We start from the raw sequence: 10,868 nt of genomic DNA, 5'->3' as shown, positions 1-10,868 counted from the left end.
TGCATTTCACTTCTCTGGTGTGTGTGTGTGTGTGTGTGTGTGTGTGCGCGTGTGTGTGTGGTGTGGTGTGGTGTGTGTGTGTGGTGTGTGGTGTGTATGTGTTTTTAATACATGCATAAACTTTTGGTGCCTCTCTCCCTCTTCCTGGGTTCTTCTCCCATCCTCTCTTCCTGCTCTCCTCGCCCTGCTCATCACTTTCCCCTGTTTTTTTTTTTTTTTTCCTCCCTTCCTCCCCTCTGCCTCCCTCCACCTCCCCCTTTTCTTTTTTGCTGAATCTTATTGATCCAGAAGGTGGCTAATTAGCCCTTCCCGTCGTGCCTGGGTAATGAAGCACATGCGCACTGAATTAATCACAGCCATTTTTTGCAGGAAACTAATTAGCAGAATAAAGATCCAAAGACTTTTTTTTCTTTTCACTCATCAGCTCCCACTTCCAGCGCGTCCCCTCCGACCGCTGCAGCCGCCGCCGCCGCCGCCTCCTCCTCCTCCTCCTCCCGGCCGCAGCCGCCGCCGCCGCCGCCTGCTTTGCATCCCAATTACAGCCTAGAGCCGCTGCCGCCGCCGCCGCCGCTTCTCCTCCGTGGCCCCTGCCCGCTCCGGGGGCTGTAAACTCCCCGCCAACCATGCTGCTCGGCGGCAGCGGCGGCGGCGGCTCCGGCTCCCCGGCTGCGGCCGCCTCCCGCCCCGGGCTCCGCCGAGCGCGCTCCAGCTCCGCCGCCGCCGCCGCCGCCGCCAGCAGCGCGTCCTCCGCCGCCGCCGACCCCCGCCAGCCGCCGCTGCTGCCTTGATGGGCTCCGCGGCCCGAGCGCCTGTTTTCGGGATTAAAAGCGCCGCCAGCTCCCGCCGCCGTCGCTGCCGCCAGCAGCGCCGCTGCAGCCGCCGCCGCCGGAGAAGCAACCGCGTAAGTGGCAACTTTTCCCTCTTTTTTTTTTTTTTTTCCCGCCGCCGCCGCCGCCGCCGCCTGCTCCTCCTCCTCCCGCCGCCACCGCCCGGACGCGGGGCTCCTCGGGGCGCCCGGGCTGCTTTGCATGGGGCTCGTCCTGCCCCCTCCCGGCTCCCGCGCCCGGCCGCCGCCGCCCGCGCTCCCCGCGCCCGCGCCTGGCTCGCTCGCCGCGTCCCGCTCTCCTTCCCCCTGCGCCAAACTTTCTCTTTCTCTTCTTCCTCCTCCTCCCGCCGCCGCCGCCGCCGCCGCGCCGGGCCGCCCCCCTCCTCCCCGGCCCCCGCGCCGCCGCCGCCGGCCGCCAGCGACCCCCGGGAGGGTGGAGGCGCCCGGGGGCGAGGCCCGCGCTGCGAGTTTGGAGGCGCCGCCGGGCATGGCCGGCCAGCGCGCGGGCCGAGGGCGAGAGGGCGGCCGGGGTCCGGGCGCCGAGACAAAGGCGGCGGCCAACGGGGGGGGTCCGCGGTGCCGAGAGCCCCCGCCCCGGCCCCCAACTTTGCCCCACCCCGAGAGGCGCTGGGGCCCCGGACTGAGCCGCCGCACGGGGCGCGCACCCGGCCGGGAGCAGTCGCCGGGGCCGCGGCTGTTGCTGCCGCCGCCGCCGCCGCCGCCACCGCCACCGCTGGCCGGCCGGGCGCCGTCCACGCCGGGGCTGGAGTTGCCGGGGACGTGGGCGCCGGGCCGGAGCCTCGGAGTCCGAGAGGGGGCGAGGGGGCGCGGCGGCCGCCTGACCCTCTACCTGCGCGCTGTCCTCCCTGCCCCACTGGCAGCGCTGCGAGCGCCTGGAGGGGGCTCTGCCCTGGACACTAGGGGCTCCCGGGGGCTCGGGGCTGCGCCGCCGGCCAGGACTAGACCTCGCCGGGCCGGCCTCTCTTCGGCCAGCTGAGTTGAGAGACGTAGGAGGATTCCTTTTCTTTCTTTCTTTATTTCTTCTTTTTGTTTATTTTTTTTTTCTCACGAGAGTCTGGGATTGTTTACGTTCTGTTGCCCACTCTCACCCCTCGTCCTGCCCCTCTCCTCTTTTCCACGTATTTTTTCCATTAGATGCAAAAACTGGGTTCCTGAATTTCCCATTATTCATTGTCACGTACATCTCTGTACATCTTTTTGCATGTCTTTTGGGGACTAGATCTAAGTGTATTTTATGCAGGGCACTTAAATTGTGTATGGACTCAGTACTCGTAGGCTTTTTGTGGAGCTATTAAAATTTTAAAATACATTTTACTTTGCAAATTAATCTGTTGCTTAGAATCTGACTTTGGAAAACGTACCATTCCTTCGACTGTGGCAAATTCTTTGATTACAAGTGCTTTCAAAAATCACCCACTCTTTTACTCCTTGTTGCTTTGAAGCAGGGTAAATATGACAATTTTTATTGGTCTCAATTATTGAAACTTGATCTAAGGACTATATGGAAGAAGGAGGCTGACTGCCCTTTTCTGGCCTCCAGTTCTCCTGACTTTTAAAAGGGGGTTTGTTAAGTACCTTTAAAGAATATGACTTACGGTGATCGCTTGGCTGTAATGCAAATTACAGAACATAAATTCACTTTGGAATTTAAAAAAAGACTCAAGTCCTTTCGGTGGGGACACTCGACGATTTATTATGTTTTTTAAAAAATTACTTTTTTTCTCCCTACTTTGGGAGAATGGCCAGTTACAGACCAACTTATTTGGAGGTCTTCGGAGAGAGGCTTGGAAACTGGGCGAGAGGAGAAGATTGATCACAATCTGCATAATCAATAGGGCGGCGTGCTGCAATCGTGTACCTACATTTACTGTAAATTTCTACAATATCTGCAGCGTGGGTGCTCCAGAGGCTTGCTCGGCTTCTTAGAGAAGACTTGGAGGCAATGTTACTGCCCACCCCTCCAGAACAATGTAGGGGAAGTCCGCTCGGAAAGGGGCCTGTTTAAAAACTCCATTTTGCTGTCCAATTTTATTTTATTTTTTTTTGCAAATCCGTTTACATGTGGGGGTTTCAGGTATTGAACCCCCAACGTGCAGGTATCCTATACATAGAAGTAGAAAGTCTTGGAGGGTTTAGGGATGGGAATTCGCTTATTGAATGACCACTTCCAGGGCTCTCTTCAAATCTTCTGGTGCAACTGGTGCAAATAATTTAGAGAGAGGAATATGAGAGAGTAACACACCAGATTGAAGCAATGTCAAAAGTAAGGATTGCTGTGTGTGTATGAGAGAGAGAGAGAGAGAGAGAGAGAGAGAGAGGAGAGAGAGAGAGAATACAGACACTTATAGTCAGGCTTGAAAGCTTGGCGGTAGGTGAATCCATATTTGGAGATGATTTTGAAATAGTCTAGCAAATGGGGCACGAACAGGATTTTGCAAAAAGTGTACACGAAGTCAGTCTTGAAAGGATTGTGGTTTGGGGAGATGAGGTGTGGGCAGGAAAACCCACTCTTAGGCCAGCAGCCTTCCTCTGTCTGTGTGTCTCCTCCCTTCCCCCTCCCCGAGTTTTAGTTTTTAATTACTTAATGCTGAAACGCACAGGGCTTATATAAATATTTGCAAATGCTCTTTCCTATTGATTTCTCTGAATAAACTGCCCTGCTCAGGTCCAGAGTGGAGGCAGTGTAGATCTGTGGAGTTTTTAAAGTCTCTGGAGGAGTGTTTGTCTGTGCATGCATGTGTTTATGGGTAGACTTGTAGACATGAAGATTTGGGGGGCCCCTGCAATGAGGGTTCAGGCTCCGGATAGTGTGTGGGTAGTATGTGCTGAGAAAGCTGGGCTGGAGTTGGCCCCATGGCCTGGCAGTCCTGACGCGCGCGCGCACGCATGTGTGTGTGTGTGTGTGTGTGTGTGTGTGTGTACACGCGCTGTGTGGTGTCTACACTGGAGGAAGTCTGAATGCATATGCACTTACACTCCCTCCGACCCCCCATTAAATACGGAGTTTTCCAGGGCTTGGTGACTGCCTTCTCTTGAGGGTCACATTGAGTTCGAATCTGACCCAAGGTGCAGGAATCCTGTGATAGGGAAATAAAAGAATATACAGAATTGGGGTCAGGTCAGCTGCTCAGAGGCCAACACCCCTACAGCTGCTTTGATTTTATTTTTTTGTGTATATTTTAGGCTCCTCCTGCCATGTTACAAATGATGCCTCCCCCTCTCAGGTGTTTGCTCTATAGTTTAAAGGCACCAGAGCCTCTGCCTGGATAGCTGTCTGCTCCCCGAAAAACAGAAACCCCACAATACCGAATCCAAAACAAAACAAGGGAGGAGAGGGAGGAAAAACCCCTATTGAGTTCAGGCAAATAAGGTTGGGTGTCCAGATCCGATTACAAAGCAGCTTTGAATATGCAAGACAGCACACAAGACCAGTTAGTCCAGTTACAACAAACTATTAAAGAGAGAGAGAGAGGGAGGGAGGGAGGGAGAGAGAGAGAGCGGGAGAGAAAAGAAAAGGCATGTTTAGGTCGTAATTTGTTAGTACAAGGAAAAGAATCCCACATAAAGCTGCCTCTTTTTTTCCCCCCTCCCTTTGCTGGCTTCACATACAATTCACTCACCCTTTTCTGATTCGTTGAACTATATAGATTCTTTTATTAAAATCTTTTGGGTTTAGGAAGATCGCTTCGAGCAACACATTTTCAGTATTTTCCCCCCTTTATCTTAGAGGAGAGTTGGCAAGGGCTCTGTGGTTTGCAGTTACACAATATGTTATCATGTTTTTAATCACTAAATCATTGCAGTGGTTATAGATTTACAGTCTTGGGGTATTACAGAGAGGAGCAACGGCAGCTATATATATGTGTATGTGTGTACACACACACACACACACACACACACACACACATGTATATATATGCTTTTAAATCACACCAATGTAAACTGAGTGCAGCAGCTGTGAATATGGCCGGCAGACTTCAATCCCTCCCCCCCCACCCCAGCATCTTAGTTCTTTCCCCCCTCTGTGATTTCTTTTTTCCAAGTTGTTGCTTAAAATAAGCTATTCTCCCTTCTCCTGTCTTCCTTGTCGCTTTAGCCCCCTCACCAAAGAAAATGCTCATTTCAGACCTCTAACCCCAGAGAAGCGGGAATTCAAACTCTGGGAATATAACTTTGGATCAGAGAGTATAATAGTGAAGTGGATTTCCTAAGAAATTCTCGTGGTTTCCATACTGATCTCCCGTGCAGGGATGGAAGGCTGGCTGACTGCAAAGCCCGAGGAGGGGGCGGCGGGAGGAGGGGAAGGCAGGCTTGTGGCGCTTGCCTGCCTGGAACCTCTAGTGTCCTGTCACCGCGAGCCCACTTTCAGCTTCTGTTTTTCATATTATTATGTAACAGAATCCTTGGCAGCATTAAAAATTCAGTATTACAAGCTGATTGTAATGCTGCCTCATTAGACAGCACTGTCTGGCCTTGTATTAAGTGAAACACAGAGCATGGCTTTTAGATTATAAACACCAATAAATATTAAGGATCAGCACAGGGCGGTGGGGGAATAGTCAGCTGGGTTTTTGGCCCCTTCTGGTTTCATATCCCCACCCCCCCCATCTTCTTCCCTTCGTCTCCCCCCCCCCACCCCGCCCCCCCTGGTAACTGTTATCTGTTTTCTTGGGATGCTGATGTGTTGACCCTGGTGACATTTCAGGAGGGCTTTTTATAGAGTTATCGTGTGTACACAAAAGGTTTGGAAGTTTGTTTTGTTTTGATCTGCAATAAACAGGTCCTTCACTTTGCTGATGTCATTTCCGTTCATATTTGAGTTGTTTATTGTGCTTCTTCGCAGGGCCCTCTCCCCCACCTCGCTTTCCAGCCAGCGCCGGGGGAAGGGGGGCACGCTGCTAAGCTGCCTGGTCTGGGTTCAAAGGCTGAGAGTTGCATGTCACAGCCTTGTCGTCCTAGGGTTTGGCCGCTGGGGAAGATGTTTCTAGCTTCGAATCTGGTTAAACACTCCGACGTCCACTTGCCCTGGTATTTTCATGGCATGCAGGGATTCATCTCGGCTTCCTTTCTCTGAAACAACCCCCTCCCCCCCCCACACACACACCTTGTCTAAGTTGTTACTACATCATTGTTGTCCCTTTCTCCATTCACCCCCCCACCCCCCAAAAAAACAAAACAAACCCCAACCTTGTAAGGATGACTTTGATTCGGTTGCCTATCTGACGCTGGCACTAGCCACTTCGTGCTGTGAAAAAAAGGAAATGTTTGCAGGCCTTGCCCACAGCCGCCCCACCATCACCCCCCATCCCTGTTCCTTTTTTTTTTCTTTCTGCTCTCTGCCTTTTTGTGGACATAAAGGCCGTTCTGGTGTTACTAAAAATGACCTCAGTGTCCAGCGTTCCTTATTTCCATGTGATCTACAATGGGAATCCCCCCTCCTCCAAAAATAAAAAGGAGGGTGGGGAAAGGAAGGAGGAAAAGCTGGCCATAGGCCCTCCGGGCTTTCCTCTAATAGGATGATGGGTTTTAGGTTTAAAAAAATATTATTGTTTTGTTCTTTCAGGTTTAGAAATAATAGGGAGAGAGGGAAAAGCAGTCATTAGGAAGTTCACTGAGCTGCTTTCCAACTAAGACGGGTGAAAAATGAACCTGCATTGACACTTGGCTCCATGTGAAAGCCCCAGTAACCTCTCCCCCCTTCCGTGGCCCTGGCCTTTTGTTCCTGGAGAATGGAGCTAAGGTGCTTTTTCTCCCAGACCAAAGGCAGCAGGCAAGGAGTCCCCTTGTGCGCGCATCGCCTTTAGATGGCCTTCTCATGGTTATTGTCAATGCAGACTCCCCCAAACAATTGCTCCAGGCAGACACAAAAGCAAAAACATTTGTCCTATTTTTTTAACCTCTTTGTTTTAGTTTTTTTTTTCATCCATTCTTTAAATTTCACAGTTTCTATTTGTCTGCAGAGAGACAAACGGAACAGCATGAAGCACATTTTATCGTAGGCCTCACTGGCGATTGGAACAGCCTCAATAGAAATCCAAATTCTAAAACACTGGCTGGCTGACTTGGAGGATATGTGAAATTTCAGCTCGGAGCTCTTAAATCAGATTAGCGCAGATTTCGAACAAAAATGCAACTAAAATAAAAAGATAAGAAAATGGGATTCCAGAATCATTTGGGGGGAAGTGTGAAAAGGGTCATCTTTTGTTTATCTCTTAGAACCCTGTCCCCAAAAAAGTGGTCATTTGATGGGAAAGAATTGCAAACCCAAATGAAATTCTTCATTAAAAAAAAAAATCTGATCTTGGTTATTGTGCTCCTGGTAGATCGTTTAATTGATTGTTTTAATGCATGTGTAGGGGAATTGTTGGCACATACTGTGGGGTTGATGCTGTGTTGAGAATTTAAAACGCGCGCACACACACACACACACACACACACACACACGATTTATATAAAGAAGCCATGTCCCCTCCCCCCTTTCTTTCCTCTCTTGTTTCCTTTTTCCTTTCTTCTGCCTCCAACCTGCTTCTCCTCCAAGAATTCAGGGGTGTCAGGCGGAGTGCACAGGGATGTGTCAGACAGCGGGGATGGGATCCACCTCTTTTTCCTGGCCCCAAACAAAGCGTCCCTCTCCTGTACTGTATGGACCTTGATTGCGATGCTGTCCTTAAGCATCTGTCTGCCTTTTCATTAAAATTCTCAATTTCAAGGTTTAGAAACACAAATGTAAGAATCCCCCTGGGTATAAAAGTCTTGCATGACAAATTCTCTTTGCCCTTTCAGAAATAATATTTTTTTGTTAAAAAAAAAAAAAAAAGGAAAGAGAGCAAGCTTTTTACCTAACGTTTTTAAAGCTAGCTTAAGGAAAGTTATTTATTTCTGCTTTCTTAAACTGGGCTTTGTAACTTAACGTTAATTTGGGAAAGCTCTTCCCAATCAGAGTTTCTTAAAAAATGTTTACTCATTTGTGTCTTTCTTATGTGTGTCATTGACAGATTTAGGGTCTGAGCTGTTCCCGGGAGGGTGGGTAAGTAAGCTAGATAATGTTCCACCTACGACTTGGGGGTAAAATTAATCTATGGAATTAGCATTGTAGCGATAGATGGAGGCCTTGAGGTTTGTGTCAGAGAAATGTGAATCAGAACATCTGTGTATAGGCCTTGGCATAGCAGTCTGCACTGGTTATGAAGGTGAGTGTGGGTTGTTCTCAGGAGAGTCTGCATTCTGTCCCATATCCAGGAGGGCCTGACCACCCAGCGGGTACCAGGCCCATAAATATAACTGCCTAGAAGTGATGGGGTGATATCTGGGCATTCAGCTCCAAATGTTTCCTTGTTTATTTCAGGAATATTCACCTTCCCCCCTCCCCCCCCCCCCCCCCGGCTTTTTTCTTTGTTAAAGCCTCAAGGTTATTTAAGCACTAGTTTCAAAATCAATGTGTATGTATAATTTAATAAAAATAAAAGGATCTGGAAGAATACACAAATCCGCCTAAACCCAGTTGTGCTGTGAAAATAGAGCCCAGGTTTAGCGAGAAGTCAGAATGCTGACATTCACTGAATCTCAGCTCAGAGATCATATTTACCTTTGCTGAAGTGAAAGGATACAGCATTGGAGACTGAGTGTGCATGTGGGGAGAGAGAAAGAGCGGGAGAAGCCAGTTGGCTCTGTTCAGATCCTTGAAATTTACCAGCCAGCTAGGCCTTAGGGGGGCTGGCCTCTGGTTTGGAGAGTGAGTAAGGGGAGGAGTAGGGAAGGGGTTAGCATCCCCTGATTTAGTTTTAAATATTTATCCTTTCGGCTGTTGCCAATTACGCTTTCCAGATGAGAGGAGACTAGTTATGGAGAACTGGAAGCAGGAATTGCCTTTCCTGAGAGTGGGTTTATTTGTCAGCAGCGTTCAGGACAGGGCAGCGAGGGCTGTCCCTGCTGGGCAGGCCGTGGGCTGATCGGCAGGCAGGCAGCTGCCCTCAGAAGGGCCAGGGCCTTGCAGAGTCACAGGACAGGATTTGCAACATGCATTTCAGAGAAACTGTTGATTCCATCTGTAAGTGCAAAAGTTGCAAATTCCCTCTGAAGAGGTATTCTTTTCTTTAATGATGAAAATAACTTTGAGTAGAGGTAACATCCCAGCGTTGGTGCAGTCCTTTATATTCATCATGGTAGAGGCCATTGATCACTTGCCTGTGGGTTACCTGTTCATTTTCTGCCTGTAACAAAGGCAGGCTTGACCAGGCCTCACCATGTGTAGCTGGTGCCAGATGGAGAGAGAGGAAAGGGATCTTGGTTGCTCTGAGTTCTGTTTGTCAGGCCTCTGAGGGGCAGGAGGTAGGTTGCAGGTGGGACATCGTGGCAGATCCCCTCAGGGCCTTGTTTCCAGCACCTCCTCATCCTTCCAGAGTATTTTATAGCCGGTTCTTGGGGCTTGCTGGCTTTTATTTTATTGAAGATGTTTATGTGTAGGCCCACAGGTTGATGATGTCACCAGATGACAAGGTTGCCCCCTGTTAATAAAAGTTCAAACAAAGCAGCAAAATTACATTTCCTGGGAGTATAAACATTCTCTCACTGTCTGGAATTTGGCTGAGGGGCCATGGGCTGCTGCTTCCAGGTAAGGAGTGGGGCCTGGACCTTCCTTCTGCCTGAGGAGATTTCCAGGGACCTCTCTGTGGGGCATGTGCCACGTTGCTTGCATTATTGCTAGCATCATCATCTTCATGTATTATTCATAGGCACTTTTTCAATTAAATTATTAATTGGTTTTCTTTAAGGTGTTCTCAACTCACGTGGCTAATATAAATAATAGCGTGTTTTGAAAACACCACCTGTTCTTGGGCCTGAAGTCAGGCGGCCTGAAAACAGCTCCGCGGTGATCAGACTCTGCTTTATGAAATCATCCTCTACTTTCCTTCCTCCCTCTTCACTCCCCGCCCCCCCCCCCCCCTTACCCTCTCATGTGTGACAGAATTTGGCTTGTGCTTTCCTTTGTCCCTAATCGGACATGATTCCCCAGAGGCAGTCTTTTCTCCCAGGGCCCTAGCTGAAAAAAAATAAAATAAAATAAAAATGTTTGGAGTCTCTTCTGGACTAAAATGGAAAGAGGGGTTGTCTGTCTCCAACCAGTTAGATATTTACATTAATTTGAACCCGAGTTGTATTGTGTAACATGCCTTGTACATGGTGACATGATAGTTTTCATCAGCCAGGCGTCCCTTTGCCTCCTGCATCCATGTGTGTTTAATGCTAATGCGATTCCATACATGCAGCTCTTCGCCTCGTGAGCTTATTATATTTCTAACACTTGCATGGTTCATTATTGTGCAGTCGGAAAGGACTCTCCGGGCTGTGGGGCCAGCCTGGGTGGGTGGCTTTCAGAAAGGGGAAAAGCAGGTGCCTTTCTGTGCCGAGAGAATCCGGAGTAAATTCAGACTGAGCTTGGGGTTCTGGCAGGGGGGGACAAGGGACTTCCGGTGAGAGTTGTGTGGTGCGCCCTTTGCAGAGCAGAATGGGAAAGGCGAGGCTGGGGAGAGAGGACAGTGTCCAGCAAGTGCTTTGCCCAACTGGGGTGCCTGCCTGAAATGTGACCCCCCAGGTAGACTGTTCCTATGGAGGGCGTGGTCTGTACCGATCGGAACCTGTGTGGCTTTATCAGGAGAGGCTTGTTAAAGAGACTTAATTGCAAACTGAGACGCCTTTTCACTTCTTTTCTTCCTCTCTCTTTTTTTCTTTCTTCTCATTAAAAACTCTGTCCTTAAACTGTCAATGGGGAGCAGGGGGTGTTTTTGTAAGTTTCTGCAGCCGAGAGACAGGAGTGCTCAGTAAAACAGTTAATAGGATGGGTGTGTGTGTTGCACAGAAATTCCCGTCCACGTTGGCTCCTGTCCCCAGGCTAGCGTGGCCCGGCCGGGAAGTGGAGGGGGCCCAGGGCCCGCTGGCTCGGGGCGAAGACCCCAGGCACCTTTTCTGTGGCCGCGGGCGCGTCCCTTTCTTCTCGCCGCCCCCAGGCCGCCTCCGGACTTCT

The 10,868-nt window shown here is 49.9% G+C and overlaps 1 protein-coding gene across 4 annotated transcripts in view; it reads left to right on the top strand.

Moving 5' to 3' along the window:
- The first annotated feature begins 487 nt into the window (after positions 1 to 487).
- Positions 488 to 10,868, top strand: part of ZFHX3 (zinc finger homeobox 3) — a 246,862-nt gene continuing 236,481 nt past the window's right edge. The window contains exon 1 of one of the 4 annotated variants that reach the window (XR_013815205.1): positions 488 to 901. The gene's annotated coding sequence lies outside the window, so the exon portion shown is untranslated. Of the gene's footprint in view, positions 902 to 6,560; positions 9,459 to 10,868 lie in introns of those variants that run through there. The other 3 variants (XM_079800262.1, XM_079800265.1, XM_079800264.1) reach the window with 3 other exon arrangements.

Source organism: Cnephaeus nilssonii, assembly GCF_951640355.1.
Source record: "Cnephaeus nilssonii genome assembly, chromosome: 20".
NCBI lineage: Eukaryota > Metazoa > Chordata > Mammalia > Chiroptera > Vespertilionidae > Cnephaeus > Cnephaeus nilssonii.
The sequence above is the reverse complement of the archived record's forward strand: the minus strand, read 5'-3'. Positions and strand labels throughout refer to the sequence as shown.